We start from the raw sequence: 8,964 nt of genomic DNA on the forward strand, positions 1-8,964 counted from the left end.
TTCTTCTCTGCTTTTGCTTGTTTAGCCCTCTGATGCCCGAGGAGTCTGTTTTCAACCCAAACGCAGCTCGTATACTTTGACAAAGGGGGCTTTTGGGGATGCTGCAGCGAACTGTGTGTGTGTGTGTGTGCTCACTCATGTCTGTGCATAAATAGACAGTGGAGCGTTTTTCTTTCGTCAGTCCCCTTGTCTGGCAACAGGAGCCTGGCTGATAAGATCTATTTTGGAGCCACCGCTCCACACTTGTGTTTTTCTTTTCTGTTTTAACCGTGACTCTAATGATAGCCGGATTATCCGGCAGCGTGACTGTTGCTGCCCTGTTTTTCAAACTTGGCAAAAGTCGCATCCAGCATCTGTGCTTAGATACAGCATGTTGATTTGAGAAACAACAGTAAAAAAACAAAAAAACAAAAAAAAAACAGCAGTAATCCTCCATCATTAAACCCCCCCTACACACACACACACACATAAAAAAATGTCCCTTTTCTACACATCAGTGAGATGGTGTGTGTCCTTGCGTGGTCTTTTCCAACATGTCTGGACATGTCTCAGGAGGAATGTGTGTTATGTACTGCGGAGGACACACGGGAGGTTTTCGGCCCTTCATGCACCTATCAACACAAAGTCCGAGAGATTGCCCCAAGCCTCTCCACCACCACCACCACCACCACCAAACCCACCCTCACCAGCTACCAGCACTACCCTCAGCGTGGGAAAACCACACTGGAATGTCTTTAAGAGACACAGCAGCTCACATAAACAAGCTTCCTCCTCTACAGGTATGTGAGGAGGAGATAATGGAGAAGGGGGGGGGGGGGTGTATCTGCACGCAGAAGGCTTTTGTTTCTTTTGGAGGCAACAAAGTGTGTCTATGTGTTTGCGAGCATCTGTGTGTTTTTGAGCCATTCCTCATCAGTGAGCAGTGAGTACACACAGTGAGAGGCGGTAATCAGTACCAATTATCCTCAAGCACGAAGGGAGTCAAGAGGAGCATTCCTCCTCAGCACGACAACAGCTCAAGTCAGGCCTGATTAATCCAAATGTCTGTCTGGAGCACCACGGGGACGTTAGTGAGAAAAAGGAGTGAATTCGGTTAGTTTTTTATTAGAGACATACGTTCGAATGATGCCGATATGAGAGCGATGATTCAATCCCCTCCAAGAAAATAATGGAACGAGTTGTTTATTAGAGAAGTATTGCAATTAAAGTCCAATCATAAACGTGTTCTTGTCACTCAGGATTAAGGATGCATAATTAATTCAGAGTGTCCTTGACGGTAAGCTTTGCAACGCCGTGCTCAGGACATGGCCTCGATTATAACACAAGACAGCCGGTGTCTTTTCACCAAGTGCCAAACACCGCCAGGGTTCCCACCGTGGATGCTTACACGCTACGACACACAAGGACTTTTCTTTTCTCCTCACCAGTTAAAAGCCAACACAGAGCAGGCAGAGCCGCTGGCAGTCTCTCAGTGGATTTAGCTGTTTTAATTGACCCGCCGTCTCATACCCTGTTGATGGTGATTGTTAGAGAAAGAGGAGAGATTGATCACAGGACTGTTGAGTAGAACAGATTTTCACGACGCTGAGAGAAAGAGGAAAAAAGCACCTGAGGATGGTCTAACAGCCAGTGCTAGGCCGAGTCTGCTGCTCCGTCATAATCACCACATACTAGTTTCTGCAGATGCTTCACTGTAGAAATGTTGCCAGTTGTGCCTCATTGTTTAATACAATGCAATCTTCAAATGGCTTCTTTTGTCAAACCAACAGTCCAAAGCCTGAAAACTCTTCACTTACCATCGCAAATCACAAAGAAAAGCAAAAAATCGTTCCACTTAATAAGATGAGAACAGCAAATCTCTGACATTTCTTGGAACTATTTATCTATTAATTGAACTGGTTGATTCATTCATCAACCAGTCATTGCAGTTTTTATAATGGTGAATTGACCAGAAAGTGCTGATTTGTTTCGCCGTTTACTGTGATGCAGCTTTAGGAAGCATTAACCACAGAAATATGGCATATAGGCCTCAAACAGGTGATCTAGATCTACATCTCAACTACACACACACTGAGCCATTTAATTTTCCGAACGTGACTTTGAGCTGAGAGTCAGTCTGAGTCTTTTGTGATCGCTGATAAAAACAGCCGATTTCATGATTTAACTGTTGTCATTTACATATCTTTCTGCTTCTGTTCTTTTGTTAGACAACAGAACAAGCATGCAATTTTGATTTAATCACATCTCATAAATATGTATCTGTTAGCCAGCAGTCATTCCAGAGCTGCTGCGCCACAGTGATAAAACTGTTGTTTTATGATTTTATCATCGTCTAACACAGGTTATTGATAACGGCTGTGCTGTGCAGTTGCAGTGTATTAATGAGGGTTAACAGTGAATGACACTTTATCTTAACTTGGTTTTCGTCAGAATTTTGCAAATGCTATAAACAAGATTTCCCTGTTAACACTGGCTCTGTTTTTGGGGAAAGCTCTATTTTTGGGTGAGAGAAACATCGGCTTAATGAGGCTAAAGGGGGAAGTGGGAAGGGGAAAGATGTGTTTTTGAAATTTAATTGGCTTAATGTTTACCGAAAGTTTCGGCAAACAATTTTGAATATTAAACTCATCTCTAGAAGAAGAAGTTTCTAGAGGAATGTGCAGTCCAAAAACACTTGGCCTCTGCAAAACTGTGTTCCAGGCTTTTTTTTTCTGACTTTGTGATCTTCAGACTTCAGAATAGGTCGTTGACATCGCCAAGTAGGAAAAGTGAAGTGTTATTTTGGATAATTTTGGCTCTATCATGGGAACAACGTGGCCTACATACCCAGGGTGCAATGCTGTGAGTCATCTTCTCTCACTGAGGGTTAACACGCTAAAGGTCGGCGTGATAGGTCAACGCTGCCTCGACCTCTGTAGCACCCAGATGAGTGTGTGTTATGTTTGCTTTCATTCTCACTCTTACACGTGTCCTCCGCTCAAACCTCCAGTGTTTGTGTTACCCTGTGATCCACAAGGCCCTCATTTGCGACGGGTAGAGGTGAACACACACACAAACACACTGGAGGGTATAAATCATGTCCTATTTTGGTGATACCAGATTTGGGTGAAGCAGTTTTTTCTTCTTCTTCTTCTTCTTCTCTTTCCACTCATCTCTTCTCTGACTAACATAAACAGCCGTAGTTTCTATTAAGGTATTGCCTCAGCCATCTCTGAAACCAGCGCTGTGCCGTGGTTTCACCAGACGCAGACGACGCCCACATTTGGCTCTCCCAAAATGATACGGTGCAGCCTGGTGGCACAGAGAAAAACGTGCGCATGTGTGTTTATGAGAGAGAGGAGGTTAGTGAGTGAGGTTTTGTAAAGAGGGCGTATGTCACCCTCCACCCTTTCCCCTCTGTTTTCTGAGTACATGATGCACTAAAAAGTGTTTTCATTTGTTTAATTAACTGGAGGCAGTCCAACAGAAAAAACTGAGCTGGTACGTGTGAAATCCTTAGTGTGCCACACAGAAGCATTTGACACTCCTTGTTTCCTGCTTTGTATACGGAAACGGTGGCTGCATCCGGAGAAGGAAATGAAAAAGGAAATCTTGGGCAATCACATAACCCATTATAACTACTTAAAATATGACTTACATCAGTGCTGGAAGAGGCACTCAGACTCAACAATGATGTCTGAAAAGTAAAAGCATGCATTATGTAAACAAATGACCTCCATGACAAAAGTATTATTAGATTTTTAACACACTGATCGATGTATAAGAGGCATTTTACTGAAGTGGTGAGCTGATGTGGAGCCACTTTCAACCACTTTATGTAAAGTATGTTTTAATTTGTGTTTGTTTAATTAGGTACAGCCTCCTCCCAAGTCTCAAGATAAATCTAAAACAAAACAGAACAGAAGACTACATCATATTAACTTTTTGGACTGGATTGAGGAGGACTTCTGTGTGATAGCCAACAAACTCCACTGGTTTCAAAAGCAAGTCCGATTGTATGTAAGCTTATGAGAAAATGACCCTACTCTTCACTTGATAGATTACCGCAGTAAACAGTTTCCTAATGAGTTTATGGTCTCAAACGCTTGTTTCAAGTCTTCTTCAGCGAGGCATGATGTTCAGTTTGTAAATTATGGTCCCATTCAGAGTTAAAATGATGATCAAGCAGGATGCTGTTTAGGGCGTGACAGCTGTTTTTTGCATTGGACGGTAGCCAGGCTGTTAGCATGTTGCTAACGCTGTCTGTTCAACTGTGGCACCAACAATAATACCAGAGGGAAATACCAGGAGGGAGGGAAAGTTTTAAAGTTGTCTGTTCCTGCTTCAGGCCCAAATACCTCAAACTTTAAGTATATTATTTTGTAAATGTAAGTAGAACACCAGTTCAGATTTTTCTCAGATCCTGTCCATCAAAAGCAGCTGTGATATTCCCCTTTAAGCCTTCTAAGAAATGTCTCCATTGCACCAGTACTGATACCTTTATCCTTATTGGTATTCATTCTGTGCAGCTTTCTTCAGTATAATAATTATCATCAAACCTCTCCCGTGTAATCAAAGAGGGGACACTCGGGCAGAGTCACTGGTGTTTAGGCTAAGCCATCATTTGGTACGCACGTAATCAGAGACTAAAATAATCTGTTTATAACATGACTACTAATTTACCACAGAATGACGCCAGCCACACGACTGCCTGCATCGGCGTGTGGTCAGGCTGACACACACACACACACACACACACACACACACACACACACACACACACACACACTTGGTCGAGGATGCTGTAGATAGAATTCAGTGCGTTCATGTGTCTCGGGTTTGTGTGTGTGTGTGTGTTAGGAGCACTGTGGAAATGTCTCGAGGGTGAGAGGTTTTTCCAGCCAGACCCAGAGGCAGCCAATGTCCCACATACATCCAGTTTCCTGGGGCGGAAAACAACAAGCTGACTCACTGACTGACCTTCTACGTACATCTAACATGCCCAACATCACACTGCCCCGCGTGTCACAGTCCGGAATTGTTATTTGATGTTTTATTTCAAGCACTTTCTGGTAAAAATATGTACCACCTGTTTCTGCACAGCAGTGAAACAGGGCATGGTTAACTTCTTGCTTTTGTCACATAAGAACTTTTCTGGGTAGAAAATTTGATATATTATAAAGGTTGATATAAATTAAATGTCCAACCTTGCAACCTAACAATTGATTACAGATTTAGTTATTCAAGGGACAGTTCCTTTAATTTACAAATTATGTTGGTTAACCTTTTAAAAATCCTGTTATTTGACACCAGATCCTTATTGAATGTAAATTATATTTACAGTAATATATTCAAAGCAAACACTCACACACACACGTTTTTTTTTTCTTGATTGCCCCATTTCATTAAAGGGAAATTTGCTATATACACTTATAACAGTAAAAAAATATAATATAAAAAAATAAACATATATTTTTATATACAGTAAATTAAAAAAAGGTTATCTAGGTTAAAATTAAATGTAGCTTTATATTAATAAATTCAGCAAAATACTGAAGTCTTGCTTTACAGCCATTATGTGTAATACTTGCTCTGTTTTGGTCTCCACCAACTCCTTAGGAAATACTTGTTTAGTTAACTACTAAAATGTGCCAGTATGTTCACTAGATTCTCTCTAACTTTGTCAACTGTTTGGTGCCAGCAGACAGAGGAGCAATGCTGTTGACCAAAAAGTTAAGGGTCCACAGTTGGGAGATACTTATTTGGGGATTTTACCATGTGATAAATTTTTTTGATAAACATTTTGATTAAGGCCCCAAAATAAACCAATTTGGTTCACCTTAGTGCCTCTCACCAAAAGGACGATGGATTAATTCAGGAAAAAATTGAAAAATCTCAATGAACTGATCTACCGTTAGCAGAAGAGGATAAAATGGTAGAGCCATTACATGTTAGTTTTTCAAATATATACTTTTGTTCTCGAGGGGTTTACTGCCTTTGAGGCCATCAATCCAGTCCAATCTGACAATTAGTTGATTGACAATGCAGCACTATTGTGTTTGCACGTGTCCTTTGTTGGTGATTAAATCATTTTACATTCATCTTGTAGGTGATCCAAAATCCGGTTTATCCTGCTTGTTTAAACCACACACACCTCCTCCTCAGAAAGGTATGTGTGCTATTTACATGTATGTTTACAGGGACTGTCTACATTACACACTGGAGTTTCTCACACACATATATACATAATGCATAGTCAGGCCTTCTGCTCATACATTCTGCCTGGCGTGGCTGTTCTTCTTTGTCAACACTGCCAGAGATAAAGCTTCAGTCGAGGCAATGGCTGCGATAAGACTGAAAGACAGCACAGTTTTATTGTCACATTGTTATAATCTAGAGCGCTCATCAAAAATAATTATCAAGGTAGTGTGAAATGCAAATGAGCAATGCAGAGATTCATCATAAAAGCTATGTGTAATTTCTAATATTAACAACTGTTTATTTTGGAAAAGAAAATCCAGCGCTGTAAGAATTAAAAGATTTCTATGTATATGCTTGTGGCATTAGCTCAGGATCAGCATTTGCTCTTTTTACACTCACACTTTAAGTATTTAAAATCAATGTTGATTAGATCCAGATCAATGTTTCTCCTGCCTGTCTGATTGAAACTAGCTGCCACCAGGGTTTTTTTTTTTTTTTCAGCTTGATGTGGCCAGAGGAGGGGAGGAGGGACGGCATAACTTGAAGGAACTGATCCTGAACCCCTTTTGACCTTTCTGGTCTTCATGAAGCCAACGCTCCTGTTTTCATAGAAACACCACGCTAAGGATAAAGACAAGTGAGTCTTTGTGTAACCAACTTCTTTGTGTCTGTCGAGGAAGCGCGATCATGAGACTCATGGGAGCGAGAGGGAGCTCAGGAGTTTGTCACACTGCTCGGACGAATAAAGCAGCATCAGACTGTGTTAGAGCTGATGTTTTTGTTGCTGCCGCTGTTATTATAGTTCTGGTAAGTTGATCCTGACAGGAATTGCTCAAGTGTTTGTGTAAAGAAAGTTCAGTGGAAACAAACACAAATCAGGTAAAGGTCCAATATAATCGCTGCGCCCATGTTCTTTAAACAGCCGTAACCTTACACGTCTGGGTTCACGTCGCTATCGCTTGACATATAAAGCCAACCACAAAAATGCCACTGCTTGTTCCAAGGAACTTTGGGGTTAGTTTCTGTTTTAAGCGGTGTTGCTGGGGATTAACGTTTCAAGGTGACGTGTCACAGCGTCTGAGTCACCAGGTCTGGGATAGAAGTGGATGTAAACAAGTCTCTGTGACATATCGGTCACCTTGATATGGCTTTCAGATCAGACAGGCCAGGTCGGAGCACGTTTTTAATAGTTCTGACATATCTTACTTTAAATTATCACTATATTTCTTGAAATTCTGTGTGTATTGGTTCATGTTTGGCTCCCTTCTTATTTTTGCTTATCTGAAGATGCATTATGTAAGAATAAGGCACCAAATTCATGCTCCAATCAAATGGCGGTAGCGTTACCAGAATAACCGCTAACTGCAGTTGCTGTTAGCGAGGTAGCATAGCTCAGATGATTTACTCTGCCTTGGTGTTACTATCGAACTATCAAGGTACAAGATACTTAAACAAGACACTTAAAATGTATTACACATCGAACATTAAAATTGTAGTTTTTTATTTGTTTGTGTCTTTTTGTTTGGCTTGATTAGCGTTTGTTTTTTCAGCTCCACCCTCTCATTCAGATATGGTCATCTCTGGCTCCAAAAATACAAGAGACAGCGATGATGAAGTTGAGGCTTCAAAACAGTAATCCATGAAACATTGGATGAGGTTGTGGAGGGTTTAGACCTGGGCAAAGTCTAGTTTTCAGTCTTGGGACTGGACTTGACCCAATATTTTTACATATTTTGGCTTCAAAAAGCAATTTACGAAAGCATATTATAGATTTCTGGAATCAATTTCTCATTGGTGGAACTGCTAACAACTGATAAACAAATAAGGGGCCCCAACTAGACAGAGGACTAGATGCCAAATGGTCGGGAAACACTGGTGTGTTTTTATTATCTTGTCATGTGGTTTATCAAGAAAAATGTTAATCCATAAAGTAACTAGTAACTCTGACAAAATAAAGCTATGGAGTACAACGTAGCATTACTTGGGCACACTCAAGTTAAGTACTTAAGAATAGTTCTTGAATAAATCTGCTTTGATCCTTTCCATCACTAGGTGGTTATGATGAATATAACACCAATATTACTTTGTTGTTAGTGAGTCATTAGTTAATTTGTTCCGAGCGGGGAACTCTGCTTTTTGATCCACATGTTTTCATGCTGAAAGTTTTGCTCTCATGCACAACTCATCTGTCATTGACAATGGGGTTCAACTTTGAGGAATAATTGTTTGCAGAAACATACGCAGGCATTTTGGGACAACCAAGGTTCCAACCTATAATTAAAAGCCACTTAACTGAATGATTCACTGGAGTCCGAGAAGGCATGGAGGGGAAATCGGCCACAGTTGTGACGCAATCTCAGAATGAAGTATCAGATGGATGCTCGGTTATGGATAAAAAGACTTAGCTGGGCATATTTTTAATTTGTCTTGAGCGCATAACATCTGTGAGCTATCAATGAACGTCTCATCTCAAACAAGCCTTCATTGCTCAAATAACTGCGAAACCATGACTCTGACCGTGACCTTCTTATGAGTTTTCTGTCTGTGTAGATGGGAAAAAATCCTGTCTGCCCAAGTTTATATTACTTGGAAAGTAATTTACTGCAGAGTACAGAGAGAGTCACACACGTACACACAAATAATGGATCCGCTCAGTGGTTCAGTTTGATTAATGGGCTGGCACACTGCTCCCTACCGAGGAATTCGTTCTGTTGCTACACTTATACACAACATGCGGGCCAGTTATGCTGTTTACAGCAGAGAGCTAAATGAGCCATTTTCCTC

The 8,964-nt window shown here is 40.9% G+C and overlaps 1 long non-coding RNA gene across 1 annotated transcript; it reads left to right on the forward strand.

The window, feature by feature from the left end:
• The first annotated feature begins 659 nt into the window (after nucleotides 1–659).
• On the forward strand, nucleotides 660–6,822 carry LOC115592369 (uncharacterized). The gene is made up of 3 exons (XR_003986127.1): nucleotides 660–779; nucleotides 6,089–6,148; nucleotides 6,682–6,822. It is a non-coding gene; the product is annotated as an uncharacterized LOC115592369 (long non-coding RNA).
• The last annotated feature ends 2,142 nt before the right edge of the window (nucleotides 6,823–8,964 follow it).

This window comes from Sparus aurata, chromosome 12 (genome assembly GCF_900880675.1).
Source record: "Sparus aurata chromosome 12, fSpaAur1.1, whole genome shotgun sequence".
Classification (NCBI taxonomy): domain Eukaryota; kingdom Metazoa; phylum Chordata; class Actinopteri; order Spariformes; family Sparidae; genus Sparus; species Sparus aurata.